General features: G+C 52.5%; 1 protein-coding gene across 1 annotated transcript in view; it reads left to right on the top strand.

Annotated features, from left to right (window-relative positions):
- The first annotated feature begins 10604 nt into the window (after positions 1-10604).
- Positions 10605-15837, top strand: part of EPB41 (erythrocyte membrane protein band 4.1) — an 88148-nt gene continuing 82915 nt past the window's right edge. Inside the window, 1 exon segment of the mRNA XM_058423554.1 lies at positions 10605-10738. The gene's annotated coding sequence lies outside the window, so the exon portion shown is untranslated.

Raw genomic sequence — 15837 nt, 5'->3', positions numbered from 1 at the left:
TCCCCCTCTGATCTTTCCCCAATGCTGGGATACTCTGGAGAGCTGATGGCTTCGTGCTGGAGGGGAGGGGGTGAAAGGGGTTCTTTTCCCGTTCCCAAATAGCAGCAGGATTGATGACAGTGTTTCACAGGCACCTGTGCAGCCCACAAAACACCGCTCCTCCCTCCATGGCCCGGAGGGGGGATAAGCAGAGCTCCCCTCCCCCTGCTGAAGGACCCACAAGTCCTTAATACCAGATTAAAAATAACCCCGGGAGCAGATGTGAGCAGAAGTCGGTGATAACAGGGCCAGAACTCGAGGGGCTTTGCAGTGGCTTAACAGCTTAAGGATTCATCCCCCTCTCATCACATTAGCCGGCACTTCCCCCTCCCCTGCTCCTGCCCCGCGGCAGGGCCTAGAGGTTCTTCCAGCCCCTAAACCTTCATCCTCACCGGGGAAGGCTTAGGGAGGGCGGGGCGGGAGAGGGGGTACAAACCCCTGTTCAGGCTTGAGCTGCGTGGTGTTCGGGTTCTGAGCTCGGGGTAGGATCCGGCCCTGGGAGAGGCAGCGGTGGGACACACAGTGATGGTCCTCGCCAGTGTCCCCAGGACAGTGACCATTAGATGGCATCAGGAACCTCCACATGGGGACACCCCGTCCCTAGGTCAGGGTACGGGGCCGTGCGGGGGCCCTGGGGTGCTGGGGGGACCCGGCTGCTGAGGGTGACCCCGGCTAGCACCCGCCTACTCCAGCCCAGTGCCGGCACCCAGTGCCCCGCAGGGCAACCACCGCCAAACCAACGGAGACGGCAGCGAAGCCCTTGGTTCTGGGGCCGAATTCCATCCTGCCGCCATCTCCATCCCAGTCCTCGCGGGGGCCCTATTCCCCCTTATCTCCTCAGCCGCCGCCTGCGCGGCACCGATAACCCGGGCGTGGCCCCTGGAATGGGGTCGGGTTTGGTGGCACTTCAGTGGCCCTGACGCCCTTACCGGCTCCGGCCAGGCCGCAGCTTCAGGACGGGGACACACCCGGCTTCTCCAGCCCCCAGCAAGGTCGGGGTTTTCCCCAAGAAAACTTCGGAAAATAGTGAAAATTAGCAAAAAAACCAAACAAACCAAAAAATACCCAACAAAAGCCCTGATTCTGCCGGGTTTGGGTGGGCTTTGGGGCTCTGCCATGGCGCGAGGGAAACCGGTGGGGGCACCTTCTCCTTATTTGGATCTATGACGTCACGGGGGCGCTGAGGGGAATCTTCTGGCCCCACCCCCTGCCCGTCACCTGCGGAGCCCGCCCACTGCAGCGCGCGCGGGCCCCGCCCCTCCGGCAGCCAGTGGGCGCGGCCAAAGGGGGCGGGGCTCGCACTGTGACGTCAAAGGGGGCGGGGCCGGTGGTGCAGGTGGAGGCAGCGCGGAGCGGAGCGGCGGCTCCGGTGAGCGGGCGGAGGCCGGGGGTCACGGAGGGAACTGGGGCAGTTTCTCGGGTGTCAGGCAGGTATGGGGTGAGAGAAGTTTGGGCGGAGGGTGACGGCTGTAGGGGTCAGGCAGGTTATGGGGTGCGGGGGTGCTGTGGGGGTCCTGGGGTGCTGTGGGGGTTATAGGGGTCACGCTCTGGAGGATTTGGGGCTTCCGAGAGAGACCCGTGGTTGGTTAGTCTGGTCGTGGGCTGCGGGGTTATAGGAAGAGTTGTGGTGCTGTGCGGGCACATGGGGGCTCTGGCTGGTTATGGAGTGGAGGGGTTGCCAGGGGACATGGGGTCCTGGGAAGCAAGGGGTCTTCGGTGGGGTCAGGCTGGATGTGGGATGACCTGGGGCTGCGGGAACCAGGGGCACCCACAGAGGTCAAGCTGGATGTGAGGTGTTTTAGGGTGCTTAAGGGTTTGGGGGGGGGGGGTGGGGATGTCAGTCTAGGTGTGGGGTGACTGAGGTGTGGATCAGGGGGTTATGGAGAAATAGGAGATGTTCAGGGACTGGGGGAGACTGGGAGAGCACCTGCAGCACTGTCAGGAAGCCTGTGGGGCAGAAGGGAAGTGAGGTGCTCTGGAGTGGGGGGATCCCTAGTAGGGTCAGGCTGGGTGTGGGAGGAATGGGGTGCACTAGGGCTGTCCTAGACACTCTGAGTGGGGCTGCGTGGGAGGATGTGGAGGGCCACCCACAGTGGATTCATGCTTAGGAGGTGGATGGGGCCCTGCCTCGGATGTTTCCCCCCGTACTGTTGTTTCCACTGTTGCAGTACCGGGGAAAAGGCAGGTGCAGCCTCGGGGAGCGGGGTCCCCCCTGCACCCCACAGTCGCGGCAGCAGCACTGGTGTCCCTTCCTGAGAGGTGGCAGCTCCCGCTTTGGCATGAGTCCAGCTCTGGTTCTTGGAGCATCCGGTGTTGCTGGGGCTGTGCCCGAGATGCAGCAGTTCAGCCTGTGGCTTCGGGGCGGCCGCGCTCTCTCCCCGAGATCCCGTCTGCACCTGCCGGGGCGGTTCCCAAAGCCGGCGGCAGTGGCCGAGCTGCGGGGCCGCTCCTGCCGTCGATTCCCTGTCCCAGTGCCGGTCGGGGCCGCGCTGAAACCTCCCATCGACTTCCCCACGCCCGTGGGCGGGTCGATGTCTTCACGTGCCCTCCTCGACGGGGACACTTCGCGCTGATGTTGCAACCAGAGGCGTGTGCGGGGTGCCCGGCGGTTCCTGCAATCTCTTCCTCTCCTGAATTTCGCCCTCCTGCAGTCGTGGTGGGACGAGAGGCTGCTGAACCTGCTCGTTAGTCCCTGCCGTTGTCTGTGCCGGTGGCGTCTGCCTTCCCCGCTCCTTGGCGGGCTCCGAGCGGCTGGTGGGACGGCAGGGGACAGCGGGGGACAGTGACTATCTTTAGGGCTGTGTTGCAATGGAGGGGTGTGCCTTGGCTCAGCGCTGCTGGCAGCTGCCTCCTTGCCCGAGCGTTGACTTACGCCGAGGCTCCCGCTCGGGGAGAACCAGCGCTTGCTCTGCGGTTTGTGTGAGGGCTGTGGTGGGCTTCGGTGGGGCTGCCAGGCTGAGCCAGGGGTCGGACAGTACGGGGGCTGATGTCAGTCACACGTGCCCTTTGTGAGGTCAGGCTGTGCGAGGCGTGCAGGGCCGAGGTTCGGGGTGCGCCGTTGGCCCCCGGCACTGTCACATGTCACACGTGCTCTGCCACGGCAGCAGGAACAGCTGAGCCAGAGCAAACGGCCAGCACGGGAAAGGCTGGTGGTGCAGGGAATCTGTGCTGCCTTGTGGGAGAGAAGTTGCCCTGGGGCACGGGAGCAAGTTGGGTTTTTGCAAGGTGCATCCCAGAACGTTCCTATCCCTGTGCTGCCTTCCTGAGGCTTAGTGGAAGCAGAGATGCAGTTGTAGGAGAGACCCAGAGTCAGGTCTCTTTTGCGTCCTCTTTCTGCCAGAGTAACCCGGTTAGTCCATGGGAGTAACTTGCACCAGAGTTGGGGTGACGTGGATCTGAGGTTTCGTGTCTGGCTTCATCCTTCCTCTGAGCCATTGTCCTTCTCATGGCCACTGTGCCCACGGTGGTGTAGCTGCACCCTGTCTGTCTCTGAGAGGAGGCAGCTGAAACTTGTGGAACAATTTGCAACCCCCCAGGAGTACAGTTCCTCTCCCAGTTCTGGGGCCTGTGTAGACATGGGTCTCCTCCAGCTCATGGTGCTGGCAGCCCCTCAGTTTCTCTGATGAAGTGGGGGATATGCTGCTTCTCTCTGTGGTGATGATAACAGTGAGTCAGCAGCAGCAAAAAGTTGATCTGTGCATCAGACTGCTTCCCACGATCGTGCTCAACATGTTCAGTGGATGTGGGGCTCTCCTGTCCCTTCACTTCACTTTTCCTCGCACTTAGGAGAAACTTCAGGCCTTTCAGGAGGGCATGAGACCTGCTGAGGAGAGAAAGTGCCTTCTCATCTGCAGTTGTGCTGCTGGATGAGGCTCCATCTTCCTGACACGCAGCCTGGCAGCTGCTGGAATTGCCTGCAGCCGCATCGCTCTGCACCGTGCGTCCCCGCAGGGTGGCACGGTCCTTTTGGAGCCAATGGTGGGGAGAGGATCTCTCAGAAAAAAGGCAAAACATCAGCTGTTTTCCCAGGAGGGCACTTTAAAGTTATGTCACTGATTTCATAGATAGCAGGGTTTTTCTGAGCTCCATCCCCAGCTATTCCCTGGAGGGCAAGGCAGGCTGCAAGTGGTCCGTGTCCTAGAGGGCAGGAATTGTTCTGTCTGTGCTCAGCAGTGTTTCACCTTTGTGTTCACAGCTGCCAGGAAGAGGCTCGAGGCTGTGGTGGCTGGAAGTTTAGGGTCATAATTGTCTCTTGGTCACACTGGATGCTGTGGTTGGAGGTGTGATTTGGGAAGGGGACAGACTTGCCCATCATTAGCACAGAGGTATCTCTAGTGAGCTGCCCAGGAAGGAGGGGTATGTCTTGGTTGTCCTTTTTACGAATTTTGCTTCATGCCGTGATTTGTGTGAGCTCTGACATGGGATTCACCAGGAGGGGCTGCAGTTGGTTGTCCCTATTTCGCCCGGGACCAGCACCTGGGTGATGAGCAGTCTCACACCACTGTTATCCCAAGAAGGCCGTGATGGCTCAAGTCCCTCATACCATGACACTGAGATTTTGTCATGCCATCCCCTTCTGAGCTGGTGGGAACAGCCAGGGTGGGCTGGCTGGGGCTCTGGGGTCTGACCGAAGAAGCCACTACAGCTGCCCGTGTCTCCCCACTAGAGGCTGCTGATGACCAGGGAAATAATTTTCTGTCCCTGCTCTGAGAAAGCAGAGGTGTGGAATTTGCAGGGCTGAGCATCCTGGCCTGAGCTTTTCTTGTTGATTCACCTTGGAGACAGCACTGTGCTTTCCCAGCAATGGCTGGGTTCAGGGGGCACATCTGCTCTCCTGCCAGGCCCACAATAGATCTCCCTACTTCATTAAGTCTTAATTAGGTAAATGCACCGGGACCATGTTCGAGGCCATTGCCGGGGGACATGGATCATGCCTGGAGCCGAGCTGGATACCAGGGATGCCGGCTACCATCCTGCCTGCCTCAGGGGTTTTTCCAGCTGGGTGCTGAATGTGGAATGAGGTATTGTTTTCCCAGAGGATGTGTGCACAGGGATAAGCACTTCAGCCCTCTGGCGTGGCCCAACTGGCAGAAAAGCCAAGGATTAGTTAAACCATGGAAGGGATCTTTCACCTCTGGGCACAGCCATGGTAAAGCCAACTTGTAGACACAAAGCAGACTCTTCATCCAGGCCACCAGACACCTGTGCAGAACGGGCTAGAAAACCGGGACCCTGGGAAGATGATTAATCATAAAAAAATGAGGTGTAAAATGAAAGGCAGTGGCTGCTGCAGTGGAAATGCCTGGGAAGGAGATTGTGGTGTTGCACAAGGCCTGCTGCCTTTGCTGGGTGCAGGCAGTGATGGGTGGGCAGTGTGGTGCCAGCTGGCTTTGGCACAGGGCACGGCTTCCCTGACAATGGTAGAGCAGCGCTTTACATAATCTGGGACTTGCCAAACAAGCTTGAAGGTCTGGAAAATCCTCCTGCTATTGTTCATGCTCAAAGTTTGCTAAATTTCCTGGTTTGATCTGCGGGGCTGGATTTTGTTTTGGGACCGCAGTGGTGGGAAATGCACTTTGCACAGAGGGACAAAAAGGGTGTTTGTGGCATTTAATCCATGCTCTGTATATGAAACTATTTTTGTGATTCACAAGAGGTTCTGAGCAGCTGCTCGCAGCTTTGTAGGGCTGCAGGACTCTCTGTCTATCCAATTAGTATGGTTTGTGTCTAGTCCCCTCCTGATGTCCCCTGAGAAAAGCCTGGACTGCCAGATGAGGATGGGGTGCCGTGGGCAGGGCTCACACAACCACCATCTGGGCTCCCAGCTTGCAGTCTGTGTCAGGACACAATTGCTGTGTTGGAACAGTTTTTTGCTGTTTCAACCCCCTCAGGTCAGACCCTGAGGCTCCAGGAAGGCACCAAAACTGCTGCTCATTGGCAGATTTTAGGAGAAGAGGCTTGATGGGAACTTGGGGTGTCTTGTTCTACTGTGTCAACCCTGGTGTTGACTGCCTGGTGATTTGGGGCAGCTGGGAACCCCTCTGGGAAGATGCTGTGTCACCGAGACACACAAAGCAGTCACACGCAGACAAGAGATTTTCACAGAGGTTCTTCTGATCCAGCTCCCAGCTGAAAGAGCGGAGAGAAGAGAGCCCTTTTGTTTATTTTTTACTTTTTATACATTTCTGGGTCTAGCAGAAGATTGGCTTTTTGGGGTTTTCACCCCTCAGCCTCAGTGGCCAGACCAATTGTCAGTTACCATTGTTTTCAGGTTAGAAATATGTAAACAAAGGACGGAGAATGAAAAACAAAGGATTTGTTTATGTTACATCTGTGGGAAAGGTAGAAAACTGCTCTTAATATTGTACAATAACTAAAAAGATCTGACTCCATTTAAGAAAATCAAAAGGCTCAGAAAAACCAGGGTAACAATGCTGAGGCTGTGGGAGCCACCCCAGGCCCATCCCGGGCTGTATAAGGATGCAGGCTCGACCTGGACATGTTTCCTGGCCACTGAGAAGTGTTTTGGGGCATAGGGCCTGCCCTTGCTCCTCCATTTGCTCACCTCAAAGCCCATTGCCAACAAAAATAAAGCGCCTGTGTGCTATTCAATTAAATGAACAAATCCTGTTAAAATGTTCTCCACTCATTTGTGAATAGATGACTGAGAAACTTTTCCTTCCATTACTGGGAAAGGCAGGTTTTGTAACAAGGAATGAGGTGAACTTCTTGCTGGTCTACTTAATATGAGGCAAGTTTTTGAGCTCTGGAAAGCAGCAGAGGAGGAACCCCAGCCTGATGGCATGAATACCTCCTCTTATTAGAGACTGCTTCGAGTGCCTTTCATGTAGGTAATTACATCTGGCCACAGTTGACCAGAACTGGATTTAAGGAGGAGATGTGAGGCTTGGCACGTGCTGGGAGCCTTCAGAGTTGACTGCAGTGGCATTACAGCAGTCTGGTAGGTATTGCTAACAAGGCAGTGCAGGGCAGCTGTGGGGAAGCTCTGAGCTTTAGGGCCTGGAAAAGTCAGTGCTGGCACTGACTTCAGCATTGTGGGGGAGAGTGGGGTGGACTGATGCCTCAAAGCACCACCAGGGTGTTAGGGCAGCTGTGTATCATGCTGTATGTGACCTCTGTGACCTGATCCCTCTGACTACTGCAGTGGTTTAGGTGCTCACTGGATAGTACCAGCCATCCAAGGGCTTGTATTTCTATATCCACTCTCCAAAACCCCTTGAAGATGGGGTAAGCTGCTTGCGGGCACTTCAGAACTGGAGGGGAGCTCTTTTTCTCTGCTGAGGGTATGTACTGGACAGGACAGCACAAGTTGCCTCCCTGCCCCTGGGTGAACTCAAACGCTGAGTGTGGGAGCGAGGGAGGGCAGATGTTAGCCCAGCACAGAGCCACGTTGAGCTGTAACGTGACTTTGTGCGTCTGCGTTGATGTTGTGCTGGAGGTGCTGTGTCTGACGTGGAGGTGAACCTCTCCCATATGGCTGCGATTGGCCTTGGCCAATCCGTGGCTGCTCAGAGGCTCACAGGCTGGCAGACGGGGTCAGCACTGCTTGAGAATTTCCTCGGGTGCAGAGTGGAGGCTTTTAATAGTAAATGCAGTCATCTGCAACATGGCATGGCCTGAAACTTGGCCCTAAGGATCCACTGGCAGCTGGGCATGGCTGCTGGAATTTTTTTAAAGTATTAAAGTAAAGTAAAATGGCTTTGAGTAAAAATGGAATAAGATTTAAACCTGTTGCTGGTGGGTTTGAGGTGCAGCTCCTCCCTGGGAGGTAGCCTGGAGAAACTGCCTTTCTGGGGAAGGTTATGTGGCACCATGTCAGTGTATTGTGCTGACTGATCCCATGCCTCAGCTGGGAGCCAAGATTTCAGCCTTCTAGGAAAGACAGCAGGAGCCAGTATGGGTTTTCTTCTGCCATTCCATGGATGCCTGGTGCTGTACGAGCAGCATCTGGAGTTGCAGATGGCTCACGTGGTTGCAGCACTGCTTCCTCCATCCAAGCTGCCTTTGATTGGGAACGTATAAATTATCCAAGTGCAGAATTGATCTGTGCTGCTGACCAGGGTTGTTTCTGGTGCTGCTGCTTTTTCTTCTGCTGCAGCATGAGGTGAATATGATTTCAGCAGCTGCCTGGCTCTGGCAGTTTGCATCCTGCCTTCCTTACAAACTGTCTTCATCAGCTTCCTGGCCTCTGTCCTGGTCAATACAAGGCTGTTATTGGAGCTCAGCAACCCATGATGATCACATCAAAGTGCTGGACATCAAACTGCCTGGCAGTGCTGGGCTGGATGAAGAAGCTCATTTGCATAGGGTGGTTAATTCTCTGTATGCTTTAATCTCTGTGACCATCTGTGTTCTTTCCCAGGCTGGGGAGATGGGAGCTCTTCTGATTTTCCCTGGAGGTGAACATAGAGAGGACTGCTTATTCTGTGTATGCCAAAAACTGCCCTGGGTCAGAGCAAGACGGCCTCATTAGCTCTGGGAGCAGTTGTTCCTGCATCTTTGGACAAGGAGGCATTGACGTGTTGACTCTATCCTGGAGGCTCGACTGAGGAGATGCAGGGAGGAGATAGGGGAAAAGACTAAAAATGGAAACCTCTGCAGATACTGTCCAGCATTCAGTCCCAAACATGGAGGGTCTGTGACCAGTTTGGCTGGTACCCTAGAGGGCTGAGGTTCCAGGGGAGGCTGTGGTGGTCTGAGGAGAGATAGTACTCTAAAGCATCTTCTGGCCATCCCAAAAACCCTGCCCAGGTTGTGGCAGACTGTGGAGTGTACCTCGCCAGCAGCCACTGCTGTCTCTGTCCTGGTGAACTGCTTAATTTGAGCCTCAAAAGCTGCTTTGGAGACTGAGGTGCTCACACACAGCACCAAAATCAGGGGACCAGTGCCTATAGGTGAGCTGCACTAGCACCTCCAGACCTGTGCAGACAGCTGCTGGTAGAGAAGTTGTTTCTACAAGCAACACCTGAATCCTTCCTCATTTTGTTTCCTCACATTTGGAGCCTGAGGCTCTGCAGACCATTTACAGCCCCAGCTGGGACCCTGCTCACCACGGGCAGAGGTGACATTGGCTGCGGGCACTTTTGAGGAATGCCTGTCCTGTGGGACAGCACAGCCCTACTGAGGCTGCTGCTGGTATTCAAACCCAGAGGGACTGATTCCTGCCCTGTAATTAAGCTCTTCTGCTCCTGTTCACCGCACTAATGAGGTGTCTCACGGATGTGCTCCTCACAGCTGCTCTGTATCCTCTGCGTGGCCCAGAAGCTGGAGGCGACTTTCCAAGAGAGCCACTTGCAAAGGGAGGATCTCCATCCCTGTCATGTAGGGGTGAGGTAGTAGGCTGGGAACCTTTGTGAAGGCTTTTCCCTTACTACACCCTGCATGCTGTGAATTCTTCTGCCAAGGTACACCCTATCTTGTTGGTGAGGAGAGCCCTTCCTGCTGTTTATGCTGGCAGCGCTGACCAAGATGGAGGTGTTTTCCCAGCCTTCAGCTGAGGGACTGAGGCTGCCTCTTGAAATGAGAGCTGCTCTCTACCTGCATCCAGGCTGGATAATAACACTTAAAAAACAAATGGTGCCTCCAGCTCCTCTCCTGGTTCAGTAGTTTGGGTTTTCAGTCTTGGTGGAGATGATGGCACTGGGACTGTTGGCGTCATGGTGTATCCCAAAGGTTGGGTATGGGCTTGTGCCCTTCTCTCTGCCCGGTCTAGCGGAAGGGTCCCTGCCCGTGGCAGTGGGTTTGGCATGAGATGAGCTTTAAGGTCCCTTCCAACACAAAGCATTCCATGACTCAGGGTGACTGTTGACTCTGGCATCATGCCAGACTTGTGCCATGAGTGCTTGACTGTGTGCCCATGTAAGGGTCCCTGTACCCTCAGTGGGGCTGTTGTATGGGCCAGGGTCTGTCTGAATTTCAGGCCCTGGTGTGCGCTCACTGGAGCTCACAACCAGCCCTGCCGCAGCTGGGAGCACCGTTGCTCTCTTGAATCTCTTAATTTAGTTAATGATCCTTTTGTGGAGAGGATTAGGGTTTAGAGGCCTCCGGCCGAGTGTTAATTAAATTAAGGCTCTTGGTGTTTTGTGAAATTTTTGAAGCCCACTAGAGGGCTCAGTTGGAGCCCTGTGCGGCCGGGGCCGGTGGCGCTGGGCTGTGTCCAGCCCTCCAGAAGTTTGCACGAGAAGTTCTGTAAGCGCAGAGGAGCTGGTCGGGCGCAGGAGTGCACGGAGCCCGCTGCTCCCGCAGGCCGGCTGTGCCCTGGGGCCGGAGGGAGGCGGCACTCCTGGAGCCTGGCGGGCATGGGCTCCTGCGTCACCGCTCGCTGTATTATCAGCGTTAGGTAATGACGAGCTGATGTTTTTGGTTTTTTTTTTTTTTTTTCCCTTCCCCACTTGGTGTTTACATTTCTCAGAAGTGGCTGACCGTGAACATCCGGTTCCACGTTCACTTCTGGAAGAGTCAGATACTGAAGTTTGCTCTGTTGCCTTGCTCATGTGGGTACAAGTGTGAGCACTTGGCTTTGTGGCTGGAGGGTTTTTTCTGGTGGGTGCAAGGGTTTTTCATGTTCAGCTGGAACTGCTTTTTAACCAGTGTCTCTTCTCCTTTCTCTCCTATCCGTTGTCCCACGATGGATTTTCCTGCCTCGCCTTTGTGGTTGGCCTGGCTCTCTCATCTCTGGGTAAGTACCTGCTTTGTTAGATCAGTGGGTGGAAATAGTTGAAACAAGTTGCTTTGACTTAGTGACCTATTTAAATAATGAACTGACCTGTTTATTCTGTCTTAAACTCTGAAACATTGGTTGTTGTCAAACAGCATGATTTATTGTCCCTGTGTGTGTGTTAAGAGTTTGGATGTTGATAAGTGCTTAGTTGGCTTGGAAATTTTATAAATATGAAGAAGCCTCCAGCAGTAGTTTTTCCTACCAGCCTAGGCTGTGGGGCACTGATCTGGGATTAAAAACCCACTAAGTGTCAGCAAGTGAGCAAAGGAAAGGGAAAATATTTTTGCGACTGGAGAACAACGCTTTCTGTTCTTCCCAGGATGTCTCCTGACATCTGTGGGTGGCAAGTCAGTGCCGTGGTTGTGAAAGGGGCTCTCTAATGGCACTGGACCACCTTGCCCTTTGCAAACCACGGGTGTTTGGGACTTTGCAGGGCACGGAGAGGAGCCTGAGGCCGTTCTGTCAGGAGAGGAGGGGGAATGCATGTTGAGCTTGGAGAAGAGCATCAGGCACTGATGTTTTCAGTTTGTGTTCATGGAGAGCCTGCTTTGCATGGGGGAAAAAAATTGCCCTGGTGGGGTGGATTCTGATGGTTTCCCTGCAGAGGTTTGATGCCTGGCATGAACTTGGCTGTGAGGTGGTGTTTGTATATTAAAGACTCTGGGGACAAGGTGTCTGTACTCAGGGTGGAGGGAAGGAAGGGATCTTCTTGGTGAAGCTGTTTCTCTGGATGCAGTGATGCCTTTGCATCGAGGTTATGTTCTCTGGAAACTTCAGTAAATTTAAATTTACTTTTTTCTTTTTTTAAATTCAAACTGTCCTCCTGCTAAGCTTTCCCCTCCCCTCTCCATCACTCCTCTTCCCCAGTAAGACCCTCTCCTCTTCCAGTAAGGGAAAGGGCTGAGGACATTTAGAGCAGCTTTGCTCTGTGCCTAAGTATTCCATGTGCTGCCAGTTATTGATGAAAGACTTGAAGGGAAAGCAGAGAAAGGTGCTGGGAACAGATTGCTTTATTCTTAAACTCAGCATCATTATACAATGCCTTATGGTGGGGCAGGAGAGATGAATCAAATCAAAGCTTAAACCTGTTGTTCTTACTCAGAAGTGAGCACTGTATTTGGAAGATGAGCAGCTGCCTCCTGATCTGAATGAGCTTTGCTACCAAATCTCCAAAAGCAGGATTGTTAATTAACTAGAAAACCTGCCTTGGTCAGAGGTGCTGAGCTTCAACCCCACCAAACACCCAGCAGCCATTTGAATGCAGAATAAGACTCCCTGGCATGGAAGCTACAGCTAGAAGCTGCTGTGAGCTTATATGTGGAGCAAGATACAACTGCTCCCTTGCACGATGGTTGGAATGGATTAGTGAGAGGCAGAGCTGTACCAGCACAACAGCTGCAGCTGTGCCAGCATAGCCTGGAGCAGGTCTTTGGCCAGAGAGTCTTCCTGCTCAGTGCTTGAGCAGACCCTTAGGGCAGTCGCCCATCTGGCTATGACAAGTGTCCGGTCAAGGGTGAATTTCTTTCTTGGGAAATGCTGCTAACCTGGACAATCCTTGGTTTGCTCTCCCCAGAATAGCCTCCATATTACTTTTGCCTGTTTTCTTGCATGTATCACACAGAAGGGAGAGAATTGTATTTTGGTGGTCCTGCTTGGTAAAGACTTCGGAGATTTTGATCCTGATATGAGATGAAATTTGCTGCCTGCTGAATAATTGGTGTCAATCTTTGTCAGCAAACAAAGAAAGCCATATGGTACCTTGTTAGGGATAGCAAAGATAAAGGGGATGTGGAACAGTTTCACTGGCTCAGGGACACTCCTGACTCTCTCCCAGCTGAGAAAACAGCTGGTTCAGATTGCCTCTCCATATTTAAGCTTAGCTTATCTTGTAGGTAAACATAAAATGTATAGGAGTTTTAGTAAGATAATCTCTCCTGACCTGGTAAGTGTTAGGAATCAGTTCTGAAAGTGACACACCAGCAGCTTCCATGAAGGGAAGCCAGGAGTAGCTGCGGGGCAGAAACCGTGAAGGAAAATGCTGAGAATGCAACAGGAGCCTCTGTTGGGGGTTTTGCTCTTGACCTTCAAGCTGAGATTCACATGTGTTGCCATTATTTAAAGCCTGTCAAGAAATCCAAGGTGAAATCATTGCTGAAAAATTGTTCAGAGCTGTGTCTGTGGTGGTAAGTACAGAGTGTCCGTTCATGGGCTGTGTTTGGGCTCTGCCTTTCCACAGGGTGACACTGGTGATGCTGGAAGCCACTTATCTTTAACTGTACATGTTGTTTCTTTCTATCCCAGTATTCACAGGTGACCTGGAGATGGGCATTGCTTTGCAGAGCCCTTGAACAGCTTGTTGTGTTGTGAATTTGGGTCTCCCCTTAGTTCTTGTTTACACATCGCCCAAAGAGGAAGAACAAATGAGGTTTCTAGCACCTTTCAGTGAGATTTTTGTCTTTAACCTCTCCTGTTGGTCGACAGTGCCTAAACATGAGCCCAGGTGGGCAAGAAGGCAAATAACACATGGCCTGTACCAGCACTAGTGTGGCCAGCAGGACCACGGCAGTCACCCTGTACTGGTCACTGGTGAGGCCAAACCTTGAATCCTGGCGTGAGTCCTGGGCCCCTCACAGCGAGAAAGACATTGAGGGGCTGGAGCATGTCCAGGGAAAGGAACAGAGCTGCAGAAGGGGCTGGAGCAGCAGGAGCCGGGGGTGCTGGGGTGGCTCACCCTGGAGAAAAGGAGACTCAGGGATGACCTGTTTCCCCACAACTCCTTGACAGGAGAGGGCAGCCGGGGAGGGATTGGTCAGGGAACAAGAGACAGGACAAGAGGAAATGGCCTCAAGCTGTGCCAGGGGAGGTTTAATTTGGATATTAGGGAAAAAACTTCTTCATGGAAAAGGTCATCAAGCAGTGGCACAGGCTGCCCAGGACAATGATCGAGTCCCCATTTAAAATCCTCGTAGATGTGGGACTTAGTGGCGTGGTTCGTGGTGGCTTGACAGCGGAGGGTTAATGGTTAGACTCTTTGATATTAAGGGCTTTTCCGACCTAAATGATTCCAGGATTCTATGGAAATGTGGCAGCAGGGTATCTCTTTCACTTGTCCCACCCTGTCAGAAGAGACCATCAGTTGCTGAGTGGTGTCAAGTTCTAGGGCCTGCTTAGCTCAGTGTTTTCACTTTGTTGCTTTGTAAAGCAGTGAAAACAGTTCTCATTGTGGTGTTCAGAATAGCAGCGCTGCCCTCTGAATTACCATCTAATTAAATGAAAGCAAAAACTCCAAAGCAAGTGAGCTTTCTGTTGCATAAGAAAAGCTGTTTTAGTTGACCTAAAAACCGACATTGAAAACCAGCCTAAACAGAGATGCTTTCCCTCCCAGCTCCATGAGCTATGCAGACCAGTTGCTACTGTTCTTGGAGAGCCATTCATACGGTGGCAGCTGTGAACCCACTTCAAAACAGTTACGCCTTTGAGACTTGCTTCCCTTTTGCTTGATGGTTGGAGAAACCCTGCTGTGGAGACAAATAATTAGAAATAAAAGATGGCAGCTTAATGATTATTAGCTTTTCTGACACAGACTTCAGTGAGTGCAGGGTGAGATTGGTGTCTCCAAGCTGCTGCTGCATCTCCTGCTCCACATTTACTGTGTGCACTGTTACTGTGCAGCCTCAATGGACCTGCAGAATGCCCTGAATTAACAGAGTTGTTATTTTGGTAAGAAACCTTTTCAGACTCTTGGTAATTAACTGTGACAATGGCAGTATGCTTCCTGCTCTCAGTTAGCTGTCTCTCCATCCATGTCCACAGCTTTCCCTGGCAATGATATCCCCCTCGCCCTCCTCAACTTCTTGGATTCTATCTATAAATATGAACCACACTGGGTGTTTTCTTAATAAAATAAGCATGGAAAGTTGCTACCTTAAAAAAGCCTCAAAATGCCTTATTTTGAGCTCCAGAAAATCTGGCAGCAGTGGGATGCTATCCTTTGGGATTCTGTTGTATTGATATTAATCTTTTTGAAGCTGGTATCCATGACTGCCAGTTTCAGAGGTTAATATGCTGCATTTCAAGCAAGCTGAGATCTTTTTAATTTGTGATATGGAAATGTGCACCAATTAATCATTGTGCACCTGCAGAAAAGCCTCTGGGCAGACTTTGGCTGTGCTCTATTAGGTTCTGGAAATATCCATAGGCAGGACTCAGAGTGATGAGTCTGATCCAGTTTAGTAGCTCAGGGCAAACCCTGCGAGGTCCAAGGACGTGTCAGGCAGGGGATGCAGCACTGAACAAGGTGGTGCAGAGCTTTGGCTCTCATTTGTGGAAAAAATAATGGTTAGAAATTGTATTTGTTCTCCACGGGTAAAATTTAATTTTACCAGGTGTCCCCCACTGATGCACAGGTATCTGCCTCAAACTTACTGCTAGGTACACACTAGTCCTAAATAAACCCTCATCTTGAAACTGTCCTTCCCCAAACCAAAGAGCTCTGAGCATTTTGAAGCCAAGGGATGTTCTTTGCCCATCAAGAGCATAACAGTATGGAGTCAAATCTTCTTCACTGAATTGGTGTCTTTCTGGGGAGAAGCTGCAGTTGAAAGCATACCTACCTGGTGTTATTTAAAGAAGCCAGAGCCTCTCTTGGCTACAGTTTGACTCCTCATCCATGCAAGGAATAAATCAGCCCCTGACATCTTTTATTTGTAGTGCAGCTTGGCTGCCTCCCGGCTGGAGCTCTGATCTCTAGGTGGCACTCACTGTTATTTTTGGGTGCATTTCAAGAAAGGCTGCATAGCTGAGTTTGTCCCCCACTGAAGGGACAGCTGCTCTCTCTGGCCAGGCTGGCTGGTCCTGTTTGGCTTTGGAGGCTGATGCAAGGGCTTGACTTCTTCCTGCTGCCCAAACAGGAGTTTCCAGCAGCATTCCTTAAAGAGGGGTAGGGAGTCAAGTGCTGTCTGTGAGCATACTCTTCTGGTTTTAGTTTTTTACTGAGACTGCTGGGAAATAAAATCCTGGTAAATGCTTGGAAGAAGGGTGAGCTCTCGAGGTGATGG

The sequence above is a fragment of the Hirundo rustica genome, chromosome 25 (assembly GCF_015227805.2).
Source record: "Hirundo rustica isolate bHirRus1 chromosome 25, bHirRus1.pri.v3, whole genome shotgun sequence".
In the NCBI taxonomy this organism is placed as follows: Eukaryota; Metazoa; Chordata; class Aves; order Passeriformes; family Hirundinidae; genus Hirundo; species Hirundo rustica.
Note: the sequence above shows the minus strand (reverse complement) of the source record. Positions and strands in the feature narration are given on the sequence as shown.